Source organism: Plectropomus leopardus, chromosome 18 (assembly GCF_026936395.1).
Source record: "Plectropomus leopardus strain MGB_pleo_1.0 chromosome 18, ASM2693639v1, whole genome shotgun sequence".
NCBI lineage: Eukaryota > Metazoa > Chordata > Actinopteri > Perciformes > Serranidae > Plectropomus > Plectropomus leopardus.
Window position 1 is genome coordinate 18312625 of NC_142193.1, and position 14494 is coordinate 18327118.

The window sequence follows — 14494 nt, forward strand, 5'->3', positions numbered from 1 at the left end:
CCACTGAGTGCCACACACAGCTAAATTGGATGATGGAGGGTAAGAGAGCAGAGGAAGAGCAGAGGGGAGAGGGAGGGGCGAGGACACGTTATTCCACATTATCACAGTGACATTTTGACAGGGTGACAAGGACACGCTCCGAGCGCATGCACACATAAGACAGGATAAATGAGAAAGACACTTAAACAGATGGCAGCTTACGCTTGACTCATATTTTGCATGTTTCTGTAGCTTGTTTAATTATCGTACATTCTCGAGGGAATTACACTGCTCGGGGTTAACAATGCAGCTGCTGACAGTGGCATGTTGAGCTATTAGGGGACTAAATGCTCTGGTTTAGTGCAAAAAACAACGACTCACACATGCACACACTCACTTGCAGGCTTGCTTTTTGCCATACAGAAATACACACTTGCTGAGCTTGCAGTCAATTACACCCCGGGCTGAGTGCACGTGAAAAGTGCGGTGGTCATTTTGAGGCTTCCTGGCCTAAACATGTGACCAACTTTTCCTGCAGGCCCACAGAGGTGCAGTGAAATAAGAGGAAATACGACAAATAAGTCAGTGAGCAAATACATAAATAAATCAAGAAAAGGAACAAGAAGAAACTCTTTCTAAAATATGATAATCAATGCTTTTGCAAGGTTGTCATCACCTCTGTCATGTCTTGGAAGAAATTCCTTGGCAAGTGCAAACAGACGATAGATGAAATTGTTTCAACACCATAAAGCAGAAAACGTGTTTCTGAGTTTTCCATTGTTTACTTACTCAACAATAACTCATCAACACACTTGTGTGTGGAATAATTTCCTCCAGGAGATAGACAAACCTATCATATCAATGTCAGTGATGTCACAGTTTAGTAAAGGGAACAAACAGGAACATTCTTACAAAAAGTAGAAGATAAGTGAGAAGCGGAAAGGGGTTTAATCAAAGTTTTACAGGAAAAAACTGCCTTAAAGTGGATTTTGGCCTGTGCTCAAACTCTGATGTTTGTTCACCATGACTAAATATACCATTTTACACAAATTTAGAGACTGTATTTTCTGGCTGTAGATAAGACGTTTGTGCAAATTTGAATCAATGTTGATTAACTGAAGCTTAAGCCAAAAGTTTCTTCATCAGAGAGTTGGAACCAACTCATGGAGACCCCAGTTCCCTGTCAGTCTATTTGACAGGGAAGGAACCTTCCCACCCTGCACCCCCTGCTGAAAGACTCCTCCCACATATGACAGTACAAATTAATCAAGATCCCAGACAAACCCTCACCCTTCATGCAACAAAAGGATTTTCCCTGGCCCTCTATGGCCTCGCCAGGCAATTAAACTACATGTGCAAGTGTATGTGCACATGCTTATAGGCCGCTATATCAACAACTGCATCCCATGTAATAAATTCTTACTCATGCATTAAACATGAGCAAATATCTGTGTCAAAACCAGCAATGCATATTTAGTGTTTGCTTTGTAAGAGTGTGTGTACATGCATGTGGAGGAAAGTGTGTTTTGTGTGAAAAAGGGGGGCAAAGAGGGGCACCGCGATCAGCTGTGTGCAGGTTGCCGTCTTTGAGGGGTGGCTGGGTGGGGGTTTGAGGACATGTCGGCCCTGTGTGTGGGAACCCCGCGCTCCTCACTTCTCATACATTGTTCTCCTGCTCCTACAAACCGTTAATGCCACAAAAGATGCTCAGCCTATTGTGGCGCGGGACAGCTGAGGGGGGAGGGCAATGGGGCGGAGGCAGGCAAGGGAGGAGGGGTCTGGCCTAGCCTGAGCCTGCTATAGCTGCCTTGGCTACCTCCCCTCCTTTCCTCTCCTCTCCTCTCCTCTCCTGTCCTCTCTCCTCTTCTTGTCTTTCCTCTTCTCTCTTCACTCAGCTCCGCCACTTAGCCCCTCTCAAGAGGATTTGGCCAGGCCGGATTTAGGGGGCCGATGCTTATCATACAAAAGAATTAAACCAACTCAAGGTCCGAGCTTTCTCTTCTAGTCCGCTATGGCTAATCTGAGAATCTGTGAAGGAGGGCTTAGGTGATGTTACATTTTCATTAGACTTCTGATGGCAAACGGGCCACTAATGGTAAGAGCCCTGGGCGCCATTGTGATGCAAATCCTGATTATTTCTTTAATTAAAGCATCAGAGGGGGGGGCAAGAGGGGAGAAGGGGTGGAGTTGACACTGACAGAACTGCATGTCCTTACCGCTACTAGACAAGGATTCTCACGTCCGTCCCAGACTTGAGATCTGGGGCTCTGGGGGATTTGGCTGGTTTGTGAAAGGCTGGTTGGGTTAGGGGATTGAGGCTGAGCCTTTGAATCTGTGACACAGGTCGCCTATATTGCTTGAGGGGCCATAATTTGATCTGAGCCCCAAACAAGTTACATGATCTTTCTTACAGTTGATGTAAAAATCACTGGCTGAAAGCATCTCCAACTGAAGTGCCATATACAGTGTGAAGTAAACTGGCACTCTGTAATGATCAGTGCCCATCTGAGGATCTCACATTAGTGCTCTTTTTATCGTACTTTTTATCGCACTTTCTGGTTCGATATCATTTTTCTTGTGCTGTGTTCACACGCGTCTCTCAAGCTATTTCACCCAGTGAAACCTGAGTAAATTGGTTTGATTTCTTTCAGCTTGTCAAGAAATGTCCCACAAATTGCAAGAAATTGGTGAAATGTGTTTTTTTAAAGTAGGGAGACAGGGTGCCCAGTAGCTTACCAGGTAGAGCGATTGCCCCATGTACAGAGGCAGTGTCCTTGCTGTAGTGGACATGGGTTCACCTTCAACTTGTAGCTCTTTGCTGCATTTCTTTTCCTCTCTCTCCCCCTTTCTCATGGAAACTGTCCTTTCTGAATGAAGTAAAATGTAATCTTTAAAAACAAAAAAGGGGGACATGGAATGGAATATAAGAAAAATATTAAAAACAAAGGAAAATGTAATTTTCTGAACTTATTTAGGGTCATTTTCTTGTTTTTTTATTAATTTTTCCAGGTAATTTTCTTGTAACTTTTAAAATAATTTCTTGCTTTTTTTTTTAGCCATGTGTTAAATTTTTCATCGCCTTGTTATTGAGAGAAATCCAACCAATTTGCATAGGTTTGAAAGGGTTAAAGGGTGAGGTCACATTTCTCAAAATGTTCCTCACCCCTGTTGTAATCTTATCATGTTTATCATTGCAACGTTAATTCCTGAAAACTCCCCAAACCTCAGAGAAGACGGATTGTGGGAGCTGAACTGGAACTGTTCACAACAAACTAGCTCACGATTGATAGTTGTGATGACCGTCTGTTACTGCAGGCTGACAATTAAGGCTGCTGGTTTTCTGTGCTTTTCCCTTGAGATGATGTGCGCCACAAAAGAGGAAAGGCAGAAAAACACTGACTGTTGGGGTAGATGAGCGATCCACCCTCAGGATCTGTATTGTTTGTCCTCGCCACGGTTCTGGTATTCATGGGAAGACTGTGTACCCTGTACGGCTGTGGACCAGATGTGGTCCTGGGTGCACTGTGGAGCAGGACAGATACCACTGTTGGCACTGGAGACAGAGGGAGAGAAAGAGAGACGAAGGGAGCATGAATGGTCAAATGTGTGCAAGACACTTCCCAAAACACCTCCAGTAGCAGGTGAGAACTATGTGTGTGCACGTATGTCATGGTTGGCGGTGAGCGCGCGCACACTGCTGGTGATGACTGTTAGAAGTGGAGGGATGTTGGGGGGGGGTGGGGGCTGGGAGAGGAAGGGGTGTGTGTGGAAACCCTGAGAACTTTTTTTTTTTCTTCATCTTGGCGTAGCTGCGCTGCTCTCCAGGACCACGGAGTGTTGCCCCCCTGCAGTTTAAGCCTCTGTCTCTTTTTGTCCCCAGCACAACAGCCTGTGGCATTCCATGGCAGCAAATCTGGCTGTGCTGTCACATGGGGGAGATTAGCCAAACTAAGACCTCAATAGAATGCTCACTTTACTCACCCATTCCAGCAGTGGCCGCCCCCTGCGCCCAAACACCCTCGCACACCCAATTTAACCGTTCCTCGTCTAGACAGAGTGCAAAGCGATTATTATTGGCATTATTAAGACTTATATGCAGTGCTCTTTTTCTCCTTGTCACATTCCCAGCGGCACACATGAGCTGCCGAGCAATGAGCCCTATTTCCCACTGTGAGGGACACTTCCTCGATAGTCATGCCTCCACCTGGCCAAGCTTCTGAGACTAGACGCTAAATATCTTGCAGTGGATTTACATCTATTTCCTATGCGTTTTCTTCAGTAACTGCGGTTTCTCCTGCCTTCCGGCTCCTCCGGTCCACCTCCCCTCCATAATGTAGTTATTCTGGGCTTGGTCACAGATATTTAGAGTTATTCTAGCCACACCACCGCTACCCACACACTCACCATTCTTATCTGGCAGTGGGACACTCGGAGGAGGATCTTCCAGGAAACGAGGCTGCAGCAGGCTGCAGAGGTCTGTGGCTGCCTGAAGGGACCTAGGATGAACTGTGAAGGGGACAGGGGGGAAACAGTGGAGATCTGAATTGAACAGAACCTTCTCTTAGGGGGTACTGCAAGAACAAAGCCATCTGACTGCATTTATAGACAAAGAGGGAGACACATATGGTTCATGTTTGTAGCATGTCAGACTTACACCACTTGCCCCTTTTACACAACCCTCCAGCCTCATTTACATATGTATTCATGCCCAAATGGGAATTATTAGATTAAGATTTACCAGATATATTCCCTGGGTGCGCTTTTTTTTTTAAACCCGCTTACATCAGGTTGGAGTTAATGCTCTGAAAGAGGACACTTCACAGATTATAATAGTAGACAGAATCTGATGATGGTTATGATTTTAGAGTTAAGACCATTGTTCCACTTATTGGTTAAGTGAATCAATCTTCGGGTTAGCTTTAAAGATATAGGGACGGCTGAGCTTCATGAGGCCCAGAAGCTGAGGCCAGAGCAATAGTCTGAGTTTGCAGCTGGAGTCTGGGGGCCACAGTTGCAGCGGCACAGAAAATAATTAGGTTTATTTTCACGTAATGGTCTACTGCCCAGAGCAGCACCATTGCTAAGCATAGGCAAAAAGCTATTTAATCGCTGCCACATAAAAGGACCGCTCTTACCGCCTCCCAAAATGGATGTCATTAATGGACCAGGTCTTGCTGAAAAGGGGTGAGGGTAGGGGCATCGCAGGCACAGGGAGGGCTGATAAAATAGAGAAGGATATATGGGCAAGAGCTGCCCACTCCGAACTGGCGAGGCGCTCAGGCCGTGCCTCAGTGGCACTGCCTCCCTCACCTGTTTTGCATTACAGGCAGAGCAAAAGCAACAGTAAACCATGAACCATGAAGTTTAACCATTAAGCGTTGCAAAATAATTGCCGTCTACAGCATATCTGCTCTGAAGTCACGTACTTGACGCACATATTGCTGAACAGGAACATACAAAATCTGTATAGACCACAAGGGAGGACACACAAAACCTACACTGAATAATGATCCACTCACAATCTCCTGCCAACACCATGACAGGTCACTGAAAGCCATCTGTCTGGATGGCTAATCTGCAGAATTTAACATCACAAATAACAATATATTGTTTACTTTCATCAACACATTGATGGTAATTTTGGATAAAATCAACATATTGCAGATTCCAAACACATCAGGCTGATTTTGTTTATCCTCATCACTCAGTCTGTTGCTTGTTTCTGACGTAGCTATCTGGCAGCTGCCGCTAACCCAGCGCACAGCAATCCCAGCCAAGCCTAGCCAGGCCTGCGGCAGCAGAGGGCCTGCTGGCTTTTACTGGACAGATTAAGTCATGCTTTTGCGTCTGGGAGACATTGTGAGACCCGGTGATCATCTAAGCCACCAGTGATCCAACACATCCAATGGAGGGGAGCACCAGTGACGTCTGCAATCATTCCCCACTGAGTGCAAACTCCTGTATCTTTAAACTATGGGCAACACTATAGAGTGCCTAGCTCACCTTGCACCTTTGGCTCCAGAGCTGGACTCTACATACAAGTCATGTTTTTCCCCACCTTTTGCAATAAAATGCCATATAATCAAGAAGTAGTAATAATAAAATAAGAAGGACAGATCCAAGATGAAAGTTACAGCTTGGATCACTGCAGAAGTAGAGGTCAGATGCGTGTAAACGATCAGAGTTTGGGGCGCTCCGCCCCTGTGGGTTTTGGGTGGCTGCCTTCATCTTTCACCTCAATGAGAAATAAGGCGCCTGAGTTAAGTTTACCTCTCTTTGTCAAGCTTTGGGCGCCTGTCAAACAGACAAACCTTAATCACCTCCTCTTGGCAGTTGACCCAGTTCTTATAGGCTGTGGCTTTGCAACATGGAAGCTGTGGGCATATCCAACATATCCATTAAGTATGCTTTAATCCCAACTCGTTACATCCCCTGGGGCATGGGATTACCAAAAAAACCTAGGAAAATAAGGACCGGATTATTAATGGGGAGACCAGTGAATGTTTTTGTCACAGATGACCTCTTGCCACTCTTGTGACGCACACACACACACTTATATACACGGTAGGGAGCAGGAGTGAAGTCAATGCTTGGCACAGCAATAGCGTGGGTACCTGAGATGTCAGGCTCCTGGCTCCACTGATTCAGGCTGTTATTGCCCCTTCCTCCTATTCCTTCCATCCTTCCCACTTTCCACTCACAGCAGCAGTGCTTTGCCAGCCGGGTCACCATCTCACACAACAGTCTCACAATGCCGTATTGTCCAGAATATGCTAATTTTAGTGGTAGAGGCAAGTAGTTTTAGATAAAAGTTGACTAAACGTTTGTGATGTTTTTCAAACAACAATTTCCCCCCTTGGTTAACAGATTCGGCTATCGGCATTTTCCAGCTGTCTCATGTGGTAACCCTTTGGCTAATAGTACCAAAATTAGTATTCATGAAGCATCCTACACTTCCCTGCTTGTTTGCTCTCTGCTGTGTTCTCACCATAAATTTGGCTCCCGGAACAGCAACCTACAATGGTTTAAATACTTCTTGTTTTGTGACTGCGTGCATGTGAAAGTCTGCATGTGTGCCTGTGCACATATCGAATACACATGCATGAGGTTGTATCCATTTACATGCATTTGAGTAACATATTGATACATATTGGCCAAAAAAACTTGCAAGCTAAGAAGGGACTCTGGAATTTCCTTACTAACTTGTGACCTTTTGATGTTTAATTGTTTTTGTAGTTTACGGGAAAGCATTTGGAACTGTCTTTCAGTTCTGTTCTTGTCAAATCCCTGACCTTTATGAAGACACAAACGTTTACTGGAGCTTTGAGAAGCACATTCACAGCAACTTTGAGAGGCAACTGGGATTTTTTTAACCCATGCTCTGGTTTGGAAAACACAGCAGCAGGTTTGACATGAAAAAAGGGGGTAAGCATGCTGAGACAGAAACTGTGAATCCCCATTTCCAGAAAGGCTACCGCAGGGAACGTGTGATGTTTTTTAACTCCCTTTGGCAGAGGGAATGCACCACTGATAGCCACAGGTCAGGACACCCCCAGCCATCTCTGGAGAAAAGAGAAGCACAAACCGCAGAAGCTTTAACTGAGTAGTACTCAGGAATAATCAGTCACAATCATCACGTCACATCACAGTGGGAATGACTGACAGGACGGTGTACTTAGACACACATGGCAGAACTTCCCCTTTAGAGGCTAGTGAAAAATTAAAATGTGTCTGCATGATATCACCAGTGTCAGACAGACGTGACAAAACAGAGAGAAGTGAAAGTGCATAATGTCTGTTTTCAGCCCACAGTGATGATGTCAAAGCGTTTCATGTCGATATCTGATCATGCTGGGAACGTCTCTAACCATGTGAGTTGGAAAAGACATGAGCGTGGATATAATAGGGTAATTAAATTATCTCACTAACATCTGACTTAACTAATGAATGAGATCAGGTTTTCCTTGATTGTATAATTAGGAGTAACTCTTTAAATAAAAAAATAGAGAAATCATCATATTCTGATTTAAAGTGTGGCAGTGAGGTATGTGTTTCTGACATATAATGAGTCATTATGTGCTTGTTAATATGTCGTCTAACACAGTATTAACTCAGCTGTGTTACTCTTTTCTCTTTAGTAATCACAATTATTTAAACATTTTATTCATAGTTATGTACAAAACCAAGGGCATAGGTTTTGTTGCAACATTGAGGGGTTACACATATGAAACAGGTGGTTTGGTGGTCCTTTGCTAGAAAATTATGAGCGTCATAGACTCAATTTCATACATTCTTGTGAATTTTAATGCACAATTTGGGCATTTTCTGCATCACTTTATGGTGTAAATGTCTTTAATTTTGTCAAAATGAAAGTCCTCTGCTACTTTTATGTTTGTACTGGGGGGAAGGCAGACAAATGCACATGTTCTAAATACGTAGGAAAACATGTCCCCTCCAGAGTCATTTTCTGGTAACCTGTACTTTTACTCCAGTATGGCTTTCAGGTACTTCATCCACCACTGCAAACATCCCTTGTTCACCAAATCAGCCCTTATTCGGAATCGATTCTGTTCAGATTTCTTGGAGCCTTGGTGCTATCTGGCAGACTAGCACCTGTTTCCAACACTTTTGCACAGAACAATTATAATCAAGGATATGCCATCATTGGCGAGCATTGAGCAATGCACAACACAAATAAACAATAGCAGCAAAATTGCAGATTATACTGGATTACCTACAAACCTTTGTTCTGTTAATACAGATGTGTTTTCACGCAAACAAACAAGCATGAACCAGTCATTAATAAGAACACTTCACACTCTTTTTAGTCTGATGATTTCTCACTTAGCGTCTCTATTGTTTCCTTCTCAATTCTGTGTTCCCCACTTGTAGAGTATCACACACCCACTAATGTCATCACGGTTCATACTTCAGCTCAAGGGGAACATGCTATTTTTTGGTACTAGCTTAGAGCTAACCCTTCAGGTTCTGAACCAGTTTATTTTTAGTTAAAATGCTCAAAATAGTGCAATTAGGTGCAGGAACCAAAACAGAATCTGCTCCATATTGGTGGAAAAGGGGTATGAAGAGATGTTTAAGAAACAGACACAGATGGAAAAGTGCTTTCCTCAGCCAGACTCTCAAAATGGACTATAATGGGAATATTTGGATGCTGTTTTAAGTTACTGTAGGTGTGAACATTATACATCCTTCAGCCTGTCTTGGCTGCTGACAGTAACAGCAACCCTGGCACCACTGCTTCTGTCCCAGACTCACCCCGAACACCTCCACCAGTGCCACCGACTCCATATGACTAACTGATCCACAAATGTGTCAATGTCCTCAAGAAACAGTCCACAATGCTATGAGAGAAATGCAGCAGTTATGGCCATAGTACAAGGATTTTTCCAGCACCCTTTCCTGAATGCAGTGGAACTTAAGTCTCATACGGGGTATCAGTTTCCACTTTCCAGCTCCCTATAATTGAACAAATTGCTTTGAATCAGATTTGCTTGCACGGTCTGTTCTTTGTTATATGGGTTCAGAGTGATTACAGGATCATGACTGAGCTTTGCCTCAAATGATGACAAACTACATGGATTCTCCTCATAATGTGTTCTCCCTTGGCCAGCCTTATGTTGCTATATTGCTGGCTTGCTGCTGTATGTAAAGCCATGCCGACTAGTTCAGGCCGTAAAGGGAAGACAAGCTTGTTTTGCTTTAAGAAAATGTACTGATAAAAGCATTAACCCACTTAGGACAAATGTTTGAGAGAATGACCTTTCGATGTCCTACTGGCTCCAAGAAGCTGTACTTGAATTGAGAACAAATGCTTTTCATTACAAAATTATTTGGAAAGTATTTTTCAGCCAAATGTTAAGTTATTATGGGCCACTCGTTGCTAGTTACTACCAGGTTACTGTATCTTTCCTAAAAAAGATGCCTTTATGTAGATTATTTGCCAAATTCGTATCAACCTCCATGTGAACTCTAGAGTTACTCAAATTCAAAACACACTTGCGCATTTCAGCTTTAGTTTGGTAACTTTTATTATTATATAAATATATATATGCAATCGTGTGACCTGTCGGCTGATGGGAGTAAAGAAGGAATCAGTCGCCATCATCATTTTTTCTCTTCCTAAACCTAATGGCAGTAGCTTTACATTAATTATGCTCATTAAAGAAATGACGTCATTTGTGGGGTGCTAATTCATAGGATATCATACGAAGTTTAAGGACCTGTTTCCGCAAATCTGACACAAGGTTATATTTATAAAAGCTACCAACTGTAGCTTTAACACTCATGCACATGCCCACATGCACTCTGCCTGAAGGTGAGTATATTCATGCAAAGTAAAAATAGCCTGCAAGAGTACTGGGTGAAAACCAGGACTTTTTTTTTACGGCTGGAACATCATCTCAGAAAGATTTTCTATTACTTACTGTCATCAGAGAACTTTAGAGGGGCTTTTTGATGAAGATGGTCTATTCTATAATATCTTACTTTACTGAAGAATAATATTTTCTTGAAGCCAAGCCTGATACATGTCCAAATACGATACTGCAGAAGAAGTAAAATCATAGTATCCTGAATATTATATAATAACATTTCTTTCTTTCTTCCTTTCTTTCTTGTTTTCTTTCTTTCTGTCTTTCTTTCCCTCATAGTTTTGGCACAACACTGAATGGTTACTGAGGCACAGCAGTAAATGCAGCATGAAGTTTTTGGCTTTATCAATGCATGTCATTTCAGGAACAATGGGGCTTCCACTTTGGATCATCGACTTCACTGTCCAACAACAAATCTGCTGGCATGTGACTATCAAATGATTCAGCCAGTGCAGGACCTGATGAAGAGTTGAACAGGAAGAACAAATAAAGACCGCAATAACCCACAAATCCTGCAAGTAATCAACTCATTAAATGAGCACAGCTTCAACAAGTTCTCCTTTCTTATAAGAAAACCTCTTCAACAATGCACACACAATAATACTGTACAATGCAATAATAGAGGTGCTTTGAGTTTCTCCTCGATAGACATTCCCATGGTTTCAGCTGTCTTAGGTGCCTGCCAGGATGTTGCTGGCCCATGCAACAGACAGCCATTTCCTCCCAGGCCCAGGTGATTGACAAAGACACAACGGACCACAGAGCCAAAACGACCCGCTGCTGTGCAGCCAAGCACTCTGGGATATAGTGCCATTCCCAAACTGAACAAAAGCGTCAAGCAACTGGAGATAGAGAGCCATATCAATTTCATTCTAAATGAGCACCTTCTGTACTCAAGGTTAATATGTGGAATCACCAGCTATCATCTCACTGTCTGCTTCACAGGGACTTAAAAAAAATGCATTTTATGATTGCGGTTTGTTATTCTAAGACCAACATGAAGTCAGCCAGTGGCAGATTTATACTTTGATAATGACAGCACAGTTTATATGAAAGTGAGCTATCATATTTAGCTCAACACAGTACAAAACATGATTGTGAACCGACATACATCGGAAGTGAGGGAACTACGACGCAATAAAAAAACCTACAAAATAGCGAGCAGACGCAACAGAGGATCCAACCCTGGGATTCTGGGCTGTAAACAGCTGCATGTTATCAAGCTTATGGCAATGAGACGTGACCAAGCCTCCCTCCTTGGCGCACATCTCCCAGGATCACTTCAAGGTGAGATACCATCAGGCGGTAGTGATAGCATCAGATGCAGGCCCCCAAACATCCCTCCGCAAACAATATCACTAATTTGTTCCTCTCTCACTTCTCCAGAGTTCCACTGAGTGTATGTAAGCTTTTGTTTTGTCAAGCGGAGACAGCGAGACAGAGTCCTTGTCAAAACTCTTTTCCTTCAGGCCTCTTTCACAATGAGTTTGACTTCCAATCTGTTGACTGCACTGATGACTCCACTCATCTGTAAGGGATCTGTGTGTGTGTGTGTGTGTGTGTGTGTGTGTGTGTGTGTATGTATGACCATATATAAGCATGCACATTTCCTTGCAGTAGCTGTTGAGCTCATCAGGTTCGGGGGGAGACGGCTCCTCTGACAGGTGTCGTTAAAGTATGAGTAAGTGTATCTGTGCACGGGGACGCTCACGGGCTCACAGTTGCCTATTATTAAAGAAAACACTCCACAGTCACCATAGCGATGGCAGTGCTCTGAGATGGCTGCTGGGAGTGCTGACAGGCTTGTGTCAGAGCAGAATTTCCACCCCGCCATTAAGGATCACTCCATCTCTCCACCCCTCTTGACATTTCTTTTGTCAAAACACTGAAGCTGTCTCTAATGCTACTTTTCTTTGCTCTCATCTCCTTCCTACCCCTACACATATTGTAATTTTTCACTGCGCTCCGGTCTGTCCATATAGGCTCTCCTTGGCAGCTCCCTAGTCTCGATCACACACACCTCAATTAGTTCTTGAGAGACAGGCAGCGGCAGGTAGAGCTGCCTCGGTTTTCACACTCTACCCGGGGCAACTACCGTGTCTTCATATTTACCATACAGTCCCATTATTTCACACTAAACAGAGCTGTCATCTCCATCCGTCTCCACAGATCCGAAACAAGGAAACAAGTTTGTGCCTGAAAGTAACACAGATGTATGACTGCGCTCATACGAATGATACTGCAGAGGAAGCAGCAATTTAAGCACACTAATTGAATGATGATCTAAAAATTGATAAAAGAGGCTTGAAGAGTTAAACAAACAATAACACGGTAAAGAGTGTATATTTGCATTCTCTAAATTAAGTGGGCAGGTACAGCCTGGTATACACGCTGTCAGTCACTGTAGTGTTTTTTAAATAGGTGAGAAATTGGAGGTTAAAGATACTTGTGTGAGTGTGGCATTAAAGTAGCACATACCGGTTTATGTGGTCTCACCCACCCAGCACAGTTTACTGGGCACAAGCTGTCAGCTTATGTGTTCTGCATGACTCAGATTTTCTGATTAGTGGCCTGTTTGCATAGATACAGCGCAACAAGAAACAAATGGGGCTGAAAAGTAACCAATGAAAGGAATGATTTAATAAAATTGAAGGTTCAGACTACAGTCAGTAGCAAGTACCTTTAACTTCTGACATCAAAACAGACTGCAATTTCTATGTGAATCACATGTTTGTTTGTCTGTTTCTTAAAGGAAAAAAGTGGGGGAATAGGGGGAAAGCTCTTAAAGGGGCAAATAAAAAAACACCAGAACAATCTCAGATGATAAATAGCAGAGGTGTAAATCCCTGGTTTCATCATAATACGATAATATGTTGATACTTTGGACAACAGTCCAATATTTGCCAATATTATTAAGTCTACCACTATACGATTTTGATTTAATTTAGGGGCCTGCGGTCAATACGGGCCAATATTATCTGCTAATTTAACACAGTCAGTTACAGGAGAAGCTGCCACCACTTTCTTTGTTTTTGGCCAGAAAAGATAAAAACAACAAATACATAATTGAAAATAATTAAAACTGGTTCATTCTGTTTGAAAACGCTTTCTGGAAAAAATGTTTAAATATTTATTCAAACCATGATTTATTTCCTAAAACTTCAGGGCTGTCTGACTTGTAGACAAACTTCTCCTGACATCCTCATCTGTTTTGCCATCCTCAAAACGTGCATAAGTATAAAACATAATAATAAATGTCAAGGATCACAGACAAAACAACTGTCTTTTGTAGTTCACGTTTCCCCTACATATACAACATGCTAACAATATTAGCATTAGCCTATGGTATTTTACATTGCAAAAATTAGCTTAGCGGCTAGTGGACTTTTATACTACTCATATTTACTATTATTTATGCGTTGTCTTACTCACCGCTGGTTTAAGTCCCCGCACCTCCCGACAGAACAGTACGGATTATTGTCAGTCTATATGCACGTTTTTTTCAGTCAACATTGCTGAAAAAGAGCCGCTAACGTGTTAGCCAGAAGTCAGTGAAGTGGCCAGCAGGTACCTCATGTTTCCTAAGTACCGGTTTTGTTTACGTATGACGTGCGCCGCCTGTTGACTCGCAGTTTCGCCGAAAACATTTCCACCCTGATGATTTATTCCTGAGGAAACAACGTCCTCCTCTCCATCTTTCTTTTGGCTGCTCCAGATCCAACTGTTTCCAAACACTTCGTCACTTCCGGTTTCGACAGGGAGTTCGAGACCACGCGATGGGGTTCAAAACATCACGTGATCATGTCAAACCCAAATGGTTTTAAACGAAAAGACCACGGGAAATGCTGGCGTTTAGATAGATAGATAGATAGATAGATAGATAGATAGATATTAATAATAATAATAATAATAATAACAATAATAATTTAACCCTTGGGGACCCTTGCTTTTCATCGTTTTTGATAATTTTGGTTGTGTTAATGCATATGGCATGAATTTCTATTTAATCTGTGAATTTCCAGCTCAGCTCCTATAATAAGTCTAAAATACACTGTGTAAACAAGATTGTTACATTCATGCTGTTCAGTAGAAAAGATCCGCCACGGAAACCCATTCAAACTGTA

General features: G+C 42.8%; 1 long non-coding RNA gene across 1 annotated transcript; it reads right to left on the minus strand.

The window, feature by feature from the left end:
* Positions 1–826: 826 nt before the first annotated feature.
* LOC148186477 (uncharacterized) lies at positions 827–14132 on the minus strand. Its single transcript, XR_015779623.1, has 3 exons — positions 13803–14132; positions 4384–4485; positions 827–3532 (listed from the first exon to the last, which is right to left on the minus strand). It is a non-coding gene; the product is annotated as an uncharacterized LOC148186477 (long non-coding RNA).
* Positions 14133–14494: the final 362 nt, after the last annotated feature.